The sequence below is a fragment of the Equus przewalskii genome, chromosome 3, assembly GCF_037783145.1.
Source record: "Equus przewalskii isolate Varuska chromosome 3, EquPr2, whole genome shotgun sequence".
NCBI lineage: Eukaryota > Metazoa > Chordata > Mammalia > Perissodactyla > Equidae > Equus > Equus przewalskii.
This window is the reverse complement of record NC_091833.1, coordinates 8,842,293-8,852,264: the sequence shown is the minus strand read 5'-3', so window position 1 is coordinate 8,852,264 and position 9,972 is coordinate 8,842,293. Positions and strand designations below refer to the sequence as shown.

General features: G+C 51.3%; 1 long non-coding RNA gene across 1 annotated transcript; it reads right to left on the bottom strand.

The window, feature by feature from the left end:
* Window positions 1-2,822: 2,822 nt before the first annotated feature.
* LOC139082183 (uncharacterized) lies at window positions 2,823-5,339 on the bottom strand. The gene is made up of 4 exons (XR_011537928.1): window positions 5,168-5,339; window positions 4,216-4,676; window positions 3,903-3,968; window positions 2,823-3,069 (listed from the first exon to the last, which is right to left on the bottom strand). It is a non-coding gene; the product is annotated as an uncharacterized lncRNA (long non-coding RNA).
* Between the last annotated feature and the right edge of the window lie 4,633 nt (window positions 5,340-9,972).

The window sequence follows — 9,972 nt, the reverse complement described above, 5'->3', positions numbered from 1 at the left end:
CACGGCACACTCATATAGTGACTATTTTCTATCACCATTTAGCTTTGTTTATTTTATTTTAAATTATGGTAAAATACCAATAACATAAAATTTACCATCTTGCCCACTTTTAAGTGTACAGTTTGGTAATCTTAAGGATTTTAAAATTGTTGTGCAACCAATCTCCAGAACTCTTTTCATCTTGCAAAACTGAGACTGTACCCATTACACACCCTCCCGGCCCCCTCCCCAGCCTCTGGTAACTACCATTGTCTCATGGATTTGACTGCTCTAGGTACCTCCGCTCAGTGGAATCGTAGGCATTTGTCTTTTTGTGATTGGCTTATTTCCCTCAGCATAATGTCCTCGAAGTTCATCCATGTCGTAGCTTGTGTCAGAATTTCCTCCGTCTGAATGTCTGAATAATATTCCATTGTATGTATATATCACATTTTGTTTATCCATCACGTGTCCATGGGTACCTAGATTGTTTCTACCTTTTGGCTATTCTGAATAACGTTGCTATGCACACGGGTGCACAAACATCTCTTTGAGACTCTGTTTTCAATTCCTTTGGGTATGGTAATTCTATTTTTAACTTTTTGAGGAACCACCATACTGTTTCGATAGTGGCTGCACCATTTTACGTCTCTGCCAACAGTGCACAAGTGTCCCAATTTCTCCACATTCTTGCCAACACTTGTTATTTTCTGGGTTTTTCTGACAATAGTCATCTGTTACGGTCTGAATATTTGCGTCCCCTGGGATCTTTGGGACCCCCCCCCACAGAGCTCCCTAGTCCCTTCTGGTGTGTGAGGATACAATGAGAAGTCTTCCACCCGGAAGAGGGCCCTCACCTGACCCTGCCGGCACCCTCATCTCAGATTTCCAGCCTCCAGAACCGTCAGAAATAAATTTCTGCTGTTTATAAGCCAGCCAGTCTGTGGTATTTTGTTACAGCAGCCCAAAAGGACGAAGACTCTGTCCTAATGCATGTGAGATGATTTAGCTTTGTTTCGATGCCGTTTGTCACACAAAACAAGCCAGAAGGGAGAAAACGAGCATGGTTAGTTTAAGGGCCGAGACTTCAGCCAGACTGCCCGGGTTCAAATCCTGACTCTACCACATTCTAGCTATGTGACCTGTTAAAAACAAGGCAACAAGCCCCAGATGGAGTCCTATGCTAAGCCCCATGTCACCAAACTGAGGCTTAGTTACAGTTTCGGCTCTCCTAGAAATGGAATCTTAAACCAGTCCATCAGGGATCGCCTGAGTGGCACTAGGGAGGTCATCCGCCTGAGGGACCCCTGCCATCCCCTAAAGGAAAGTCACTTGGCAATAATCAATCTGTCTGTTTGGGTTTTTTTTTTGTTTTTTGTTTTTTTTTGCCTATTATAACTTCCTTGTTCTTGCTCCCTTCTGCCTATAAAAGTCTTTCATTTTGTGGGGCTCCTTGGAGCTCCTTCTATCTGCTAGGTTGGATGCTGCCCAATTCGAATCCATTTTTGCTCCAATAAACTCTTAAAAAATTTCAGTATGCCTCAGTTTATCTTTTAACAGACCCCATGCAAATTACCCTAAGCCCTACTGCCCCGTCTGCAAAATGGGAATGGGTATAATAATCATGCCATTCTTCTAGAGTTTAAGGATTAAGTAAAATAATGTACTTAAGAGGATTTAGCACAGATAATCCCACGTTATCAATGTTTTCTTTTCTGTGTCCTATTTAAAAGCGCTCCACCCCAAAGTGAAGAACATTATCCTATTTTCCTCTTCCAAATTCTTTTATAGCTGTGACTTTGCTCCTGGGTATTTAAGTTAGTTGAAAATTATTTTTTATATGATATGCAAAAGGGTAGCTGATTGTCTCCACACTTTTCACTGACTAGTGTATCCTTCTGCCACTGATCTGATCATCTCTTTCCTCCAGCTACACCGGGTCTGTTCTTGGACTCTCCTCTCTGTTCAATCGATCTCTTCCTGAGCCGACACCACTTCCCGGAGCTTTAGAACAAGCAGTGCTGGCAGGCTAGAGCAAGCCTGTTTGCTGTTCCTGTGAAAACTGGCTTGGCTTTTCTTGCACTATATTTTCTAAAATCAGCCTATTAGGTTTAAAAAAAATCCTGGTGGGCTTTTGAATGGACAATCCCCAAAACTAACTTGGAGGAAAACTGACGTGTTTACAGCACTGTGTCTTCCTACCTGGAAACTTTTCTCTTCCAGAATCCTATTTCTTCCCTCCCAGCCAAACCAGGTAGAGCTGAGTGTTCTCTTTCATCCAGGACTGGACCACAACCCCCACGGATAAAAGCTCTTATTATTCTGCTTCCACTTGAAGAAAGAAGGGGCTGGAGACACACTGGCAAATGGGAAGATCTGAAAAGGAGCTAAACAATGTGTTTCGGGGAGACAGGCTATTCAGGGCGGTGACCTTGGAAACGCAGCTGACAATTTGCCAAGACAGGCCCCTGGGCCTCCCGGACAATCCTCTGATGACTCTGAAAACAGGCAGTTTTGCAGGAGCAACTGGACAATTCCAGAAGCCGCAGGCTTCCCCCAACCCCATTGTACAGGTGGAGAAAGAGAGGTTGAGAGGTAGGAGAAAGGGACAAACTTCTATGGGTCTGGTCTCCCCTCTTTCCCCAAGTTGAGCTTGACCTAGCAGGAGGACCAAGTGCCCTCTGAACGTGAGGGGAGGATGCACTCCACCCCAGAGCTCCCTCCCAGCCCCCAAGAGACCAGTGGCCAAGTGTCAGGATTTCGCTTCTCAACTGCGTGGTTCCCTCAGGAGGCACTGCCTACCCACCACGTCCTGCCCCTTTAAGAAGAGACCAGTCCTTGGCTTATGCCATTCATAGGATTTATTGTCACTTGCCAGCTGCTAGCAGGGGAAGGGGACACACAGCCAAGCCTCACCCCGGGGAGAGGTTGCCCGGGGCCACTCAGCACTATTTACACACGTCACACGGAGAGCACGTCCTCATTGGCAGCAGCTGCACTTCTCCGCCTCCGCCTCGGCCCCCTCTCCACCTTTGCACACGCAATCCTTGGCGCATTTCTCACACTCCGCTGGGCAGCAGGAACAGCAGCCTGCAGATGAAATAGGGGGTGCCCAGTCTGATGCCTCCCCCGCATTTGTCCCCAACAGAAAGGAGGGGGAAGAGGAGGGGTGCTGAGGCCGGTCACTGGCCCCATCCTAGTCTCACACCTGGTCTGACTCAGCATCTCTGGTGTGTCAGCTGCATGCTGGGCGACCACGGGAGAGGGGTCCCCAGTAACTAGCCCACAGCCCCCCCGGTGAGTGCAGGGGAGTCCCGGGGACAGTGGGGTTAGGTCCACGCTGGGGTAGTGCTGGGCTTAAGGAGAAAGCATCACAGGGTAAATGGCCTTGAAAAGGGCCTTGAAGGATAAACTTGGAGGAGCAGAGACGGTACAGGACAGAGGGTCCAGGAGATCGATGGGAGAATCCGTGCCTAGTCTTACACTCCAGGGAAGAAGGGAGCCTTCCTCCCATCCCCCACTCCCCAGGCATATTACACTGCTTCCCCGGCCATCTGGGGGAGGTCAAATTGAGGGGACCCACGAAGGCCTGGGAGGGGCCAAGGGAAGCCACGCCAGAGCTAACCCCTAGCCTCACTAATGGCTTCCCCAGGCACTGGAGGTTTGGAGGGGAGGGGCTGGACCAGGGTAGCAGTTCTCAGTCCCAGCTGCCCATTAGAATCTTCCGGAAATTTACAAAAACATCTTGGCCCAGGCCTACTGTATTAATCACTGGGGTGGGGCCTGGGTGACTGTGTCTTAAGGCCTCCCCAGGTGGTTCTGTCCCAGTAAGAAGCAGAAGCAATGGAATAGGGGCCCTACGGGTGTCTCCCCATTGTGTGGACAGTCGGTGATGGGGAGCAGAGCGGGGTCCCCACACTCACTCTTCTTGCAGGAGGTGCATTTGCATCCCTCGCACTTGCAGGAGCCAGAGCAGGTGCAGGAACCACCTAGAGAGGGAGACGCCGCAGGAAGGGTTAATGTGGTAAGCCATTTAGGTCCCAGGCCGAAAAGGAGGAGGGGGATGCAAATCTCCGCGCCCTTTGGGATACAGCCATGCCCTCCCTTCACGAGGTTAAAAATGGGAAATAAGAGTTCTTTCCCTCAATGTCCTTGAGCGATGGCGATGGCGTAGGGCACAAAATTCTTTCTAAGTAAAGGGACGCGCTGTGCCGCAGGATGGGGGCGGGGGCTCACCAGTCGGGCAGGGGCAGGTCTCAGGGTCCATGTCGAGAGGAGTCGCCGCTGGAAGAGGTGAATTGGCTTCTCCGGCAACTGGACGCACTAGAGGCAGCAGGTGGCGAGGCTTTTATAGCCCCAGGCGGGGGCGCGCAGGCACAGCCCGCTCGCCGCACGGCGCCCCCTCTCTCCATCTGGGCGCACTGGCCTGGTGGAGGCGCGCATTGCGGCAGCGGTTCCCCCCTTCCCTGCCGTGTGCACGGCCGGGGGGCGCTCCCCCCGCCCCTCCCCGCTGGCGGGTGCACAGCCGTGCGCCCGCAGCCACCCCACTTCCCACCGTGTGCACAGGGGAGCACACTATCCGCTCGCCTGTGTGCGTGCTGCCGTGTGCAGGGCTGGAGACGCGTGTCCGTCTGTGTCCCTCCCGCCCCCCCGCCGGAGCTGCAGTCGCCTCAGGGAGAAAAGCTCTCACTTCTCCCCTATGAAAGTGGAGGGAGAGAAAGGGGCTTTGTATATTTCCCAGTCCTTCCCTGCCGCTCATTGCCCCTTATTCTAGGATTCTCCGGTGCGCCAGATTCGGCCAAATGGGGTGCTGACCACCCTGGTGCTCTGGGACTCATCCCCTCATCTGTCAAATGGGAAGAAAGTCACAGCACCTCTGGAAGGACCTTGCAGACTGGCTTTGGGAGGGGCTGCTCTGGGAGCCCTAAAGGACAGGGCTGGTTGGCTAGTGGGATATGGGGGGTGCGGGGGGAGGGAGGGGGTGTTGGGGGGTGGGGGGTGGGGGGGCTGAGGAGGTGGGGTGGGGGGGTGGCGGTGTTAAGGGGCTGCGACCCAGCTTCAGAAGAAAGCAACTCTTCTTTAACTTGTTCCTTCTGCAGAGTTTTTGAGAGTCCCTTGTGCCTGTGGAAGGCTGAAAAATGGCCCCGGAAAGAAATGCATGTCCAATCCTAGAACCCGTGACTCTTACCTTATTTGGAAAAAGGGTCTGTGCAGATGTAACTAAATTAAGGATTTTGAGATGAGATCATCCTGGATTATCCAGATGGGACCTAAATCCAATGACAAGTGTCCTTATAAGAGACAGAGATAAGAGACAGAAGAGGAGCAGGAGATGTGACCGCGGAGGCACAGACCGGAGTGATGTGGCCAGGAGGCACCCGCCAGAAGCTGGCCACAGAACAATTCACGTTCTTCCTATGAGCCTCACTGCCCCCTCCCTGCAAATGCAGACACTTCGTCCCTAGGAAACAGAGGCACGAAGGAAAAGCAGTAGACAGCTGGCCAAGGGCTCTAGAAGTAGAAGAAAGGATTGCTAATGGTGCCCTTCAAACAGGGCAGTCACATGGTGACTCCCACCGGGAGGCCTCACTTACTTTTCCTGCTTGCACTTTTTACGCAGTTGCAATGGGTTTTATAGGGACAAGGCTTACCTAGAGACAGAGAAGAAGAGAGAAAGTTTTCCCAGGATACCTGCAGTAAAATATCTGAAGGTGATGGTCAGAGGGGTTAGCATCCAGCATTTGGTTGGAACACCCATTGCCTCCCCGAGAGAGGAATTTCCTTAACAAGCTCTCCCAGTGGGCTCCTATCACTTCTCACACCCCAACGTCCACTTCTTTTAAAGACATCCCCCCTTGGACCTGCATCCCTCCCTCTTTGGAGGGGATTCCAAGGCTGCCTCCCCAGGAAGGCAGGCCCGGTGAGCCTCTAGACTTTGGTCTTGGTGAGTGGGGGAGTGTGAGCCTCGGGAGGAGAGACAGCACCGCCCCAGGCGCCGCCCCGCACCCCCCCCCCCCCCCCCCGCCCCCGTGCAGAGCCGGGCCTCTCTTCTAAATGTGAGCTGCACAAGCACTTTAAAATGTTGGTTGAACCTCCCCCCCCAAATATTAACTGCCCTGGGAGCCCCCAAATGGCCTCCACTGAAGGGTTGAGCTGGCTGATTTCTCCAGGCTCTTGCAGGATCCACGCGTGTTGGTCCACGAGTGTATGTTTCAGTAAAGTTGAAGGAAGAGAAAAAAAGAGAAGAGTCGAGGAGGAGATGATATCTAATTTCTCAAGGTGTTTAAACGTGAAGTCCAAGTTGGTTCTCAACATTGGCTTTATGCATTTTCAGATCTCAGAGCTCCCCAACTCCGGTGCCACTGTTTATTTCTTGTTCATTTTCATTTTGCCTAAGGGCACTCTGGCCTCAGACTCCTCTGGCCTGGGCCTGAACTGCCCCTAGCGTCAAGGCTTCAATATCTGGGATTTTCAGGGCCAGATGAAGAGTGCCTGTCAACACACTCGGCCAAAGCTGCCTCCCTCCACGCCCCTCAGGCCTCTTAGTGTGCCTTGGGGTTGAGGCTTCCCAGCTGAGAGAGCAATCTTCCCCCGCCCCATAGGTAATTCGGTGTGTCAACTCGACTGGGCCAAGGGATGCCCGGATAGCTGGTAAGACATTATTTCTGGGTGTGTCTGTAAGGATGTTTCCAGAAGAGATTAGCATTTGCATTGGTAGACTGAGGAAAGATGATCTCCCTGACCCATGTGGGTGACATCATCTAATCTCTTGAAGCAAGAATAGAACAAAAAGGCAGAGGACAGGCAAATTCTCTCTGCCTGAGCTGAGACCTCCATCTCCTCCTGCCGTTGGGCATTGGTGCTCCTGGTTCCTGGGCTCTGGACTCAGACTGAGTTAGACCACTGCTGCCCTGGGTCTCCAGCCTGCAGACGGCAGGTGGTGGGACTTCTCAGCCTCCATAATTGTGTGAGTGAGCCAATTCCTGTAATTACCTATCTATCTATGTTTATATATGTTTATTACATATACTATATATATCTCATATCAAGATTAGTATATATATATATACTGTTGGTTCTGTTGGTTCTGTTTCTCTGGAGAACCCTAACCATCCCCCCCCCCCCACACACACACACTGGAGGGTGGCCAGGATACTGAGGGTCTGAAAGCCACAACATCCTTCTGAAACACCCGACCCCCCATTCTGCACATGGCTGGGCTCCTCATCCTTCGGTTTTCAGCTTCTCCGACCTCCGAAGAACATTTCATATAGGTGTGTCCCTCCAGAGGGTCCCTCTTACCCTCACCTTTATTCCCCTCTGACCCCTTGTTAATTCTCACAACCTAAAGTTATTTTGTCGATGTCCCCCCTGCCTCTGATGCTCCTCCCCCGTGTATCCACATGGCTCACTCCCTTCTTTCTTCGCTTCTGAATCTTTGCTCAAATCTTACTGTCTCCATGATCACCCTATTTAAAATTTCAACACAGCCCTCAAACCCACAGGACTCCTGACCCCCATAACTTGCTCTATGTTTTCTTTTTTTCACAGCATTTAACACCTTCTAACAAACTAAATAATTTACTTCTCTGTAAAGCTTATGTGCTGTCTCCCCCTGCTAGAATTCAAGCACCATGATCCTATAAGGGATCATTGCTTTTGTTCACTGACACATCTGAAGTGCCTACAACACGTCCTACACATGAGAGATATGCAGGACACGTTTACTGAATGAATGAATGGCTCTGAAGTCCAGCTGGCTGGGCCCACAGTCTAACTCTGCTACTTACTAGTAAGTAGCAAGTTGCTTAATATTCCTGTGCCTCGGATTGCTCAAGGGTAAAATGGGGATAAGAGTAGTTCCCACTTCCTAGGTTTGTCAGGGGCTTAAATGGGATGGCACTTGGAAGCGCTCAGAGCAGGGCCCCAAACCATGTTGGCTCGTACCGTTTACAAAGGAGCCTGAGACTGGGGAGGTCAGGGGAGGACCCTGCAGGCAGCCTGGAATCCCTGCAGCCCCTGCCTGCTCCATTGTTGGCCTCAGCTCTGTGCTTCCTGAAGTGCACACAGGACTGCAGGAGTCAGCTTGGACCAACTGAGTCACAGACATCGGTGCTCTCTCTGGGCTCTGCACCCAAACCCAGTGCCTCCTGGGAGAAAAGTTCACGGAGACTTCTGTCTTTTCAATTAGATGGGGGCCAGAATCTAGGACCAGGTAGGCTGAGGGGCAGAGATCACTCAGGGTCACACCAACTAATGGATGGAAAATCCCCAGATGACCTCAGAAGAAAGCAAGTAGCCCAGTGAGTCCTGTCCCCTCCCCGGGTGGAACTTCCAGTGCAGGATTAGACCGTTGCGTTGCCCTCAGAGGCTTTCCCAACTTACTATCCTGGGACTGAACAGCTGGCCAGGAGTTTGGTGGCCTGGATAAACAGGCATGTACCAAAAGAGTTTGCAAATAGTCTTATCTGCAAATAAAGAAATGACTTTCATTTCTGAGAGAGATCTGGATTTATTAGTAGAATGAATGTTGAATGAGCAATTTTGTCCACCGGGGCAGTTGAAGCTGGAGAAGCCCCGGGGTTTCGAATTCCAGCTCTTCCAATAATTAGCTTTGTGAACTCAAAGTCTCCGTCCAGTTTGTGCCCCAGTTTTTCTTTTTTCATGCTGAAGAAGATTCGCCCTGAGCTAACATCTGTTGCCAATCTTCCTCTATTTTGTGTGTGAGCTGCCATCACAGCATGGCCACCGATAGATGCCTGGTGTAGGTCTGTGCCTGGGAACCAAACCTGAGCCACCAAAGGGGAGCATACCGAACTTAACCACTAGTCCACTGGGGCTGGCCCTGTGCCCTGGTTTTCACATGGGTTGGCCAGATGACTGCTAGCGGCTAATATGGACAATGTCCACCACTCGCCGGGTGCATGCTATGCACCAGGCGCCATATTGAGCACCATGTGAGCTAACATTCCCCATGTTATCTCACGGACTCCTTCCAATAGCCCTCATGGTAGGGACTGTGAACCATTTTGTAGGTGAGGAAACTGAGGCTCAGAGAGAGTATGTGACTTGCCCTGGAGGCAGAGCTGGGACTTGAATCTAAGCACAACGCTCTTCAGCCTGCCCTGATGTCTTTAATTAAATTTACCATGGATTCCAGTTATTAAGAACCTGTTATGTGCTAGGCTGCCAGAGAGCTAATAATGCAAACTCTGTGGAATTGCAGAATCTGCAGGTCTGCAAGAAAGTCATGCTGGCTTCTGTCTCTGCCCACAAGGTCCCTGGAAATGCCCCATTTGGGCCCTCCATGACCTGCAGTGGCCCTGAGCCAACTCACGGCCTGGCCCCCAATACTGTAGGTGGTTTTCCACACCTGAACACATTAGGAAGCTGTCAAAACCCTGACCTTAGACCTCCTAGTGAGGGTGGACTCTCCTCTCCAAGGAGACCCTCGCCTGGGCAAGGTCTCACCCCTACAGTGTCAGGGGGCCCACCCCTTATCTGTAGGGGAGGAAATCTCTGAGCTGGGGGCAGTCACAGGGAGCTGCAATAACTAGGTTCTGGAGGCCTAAAGTCTAGCCTTTTCTAACATTGGCTTCCCAACTGCCACCAGATTATTGATGCACTTGGGGTGTAACCCTTAACTTGGCAGAGTGCCCCCCGTCCCATCTTTACTCCACTCACCCCAGGGTTTGAGCAGTGATTCTGAGACTTCTCCCAAAAACCCAGGCCGTGGGTATCATCTGCCTTCTTTTAACAGATGAGGAGACCCAGAGACAGCAATGGTCTTATCCAAAGTCACACAGTAAAGTTGCAGTGAAGCCAGAACCTGAACCACGTCTCTTGACTCTGAGTCTGATCCCACTGGTCCAGCTTCCCAAAGTGAGACAATTTTATAAAATAGCCTGGACTCACAGAATAACACGGTTTTTCTCCTTTCCGTTCTCTGTCAGTCTCCCTGATCACCTCCAGGAGACACAGCTTGGTGCTGGG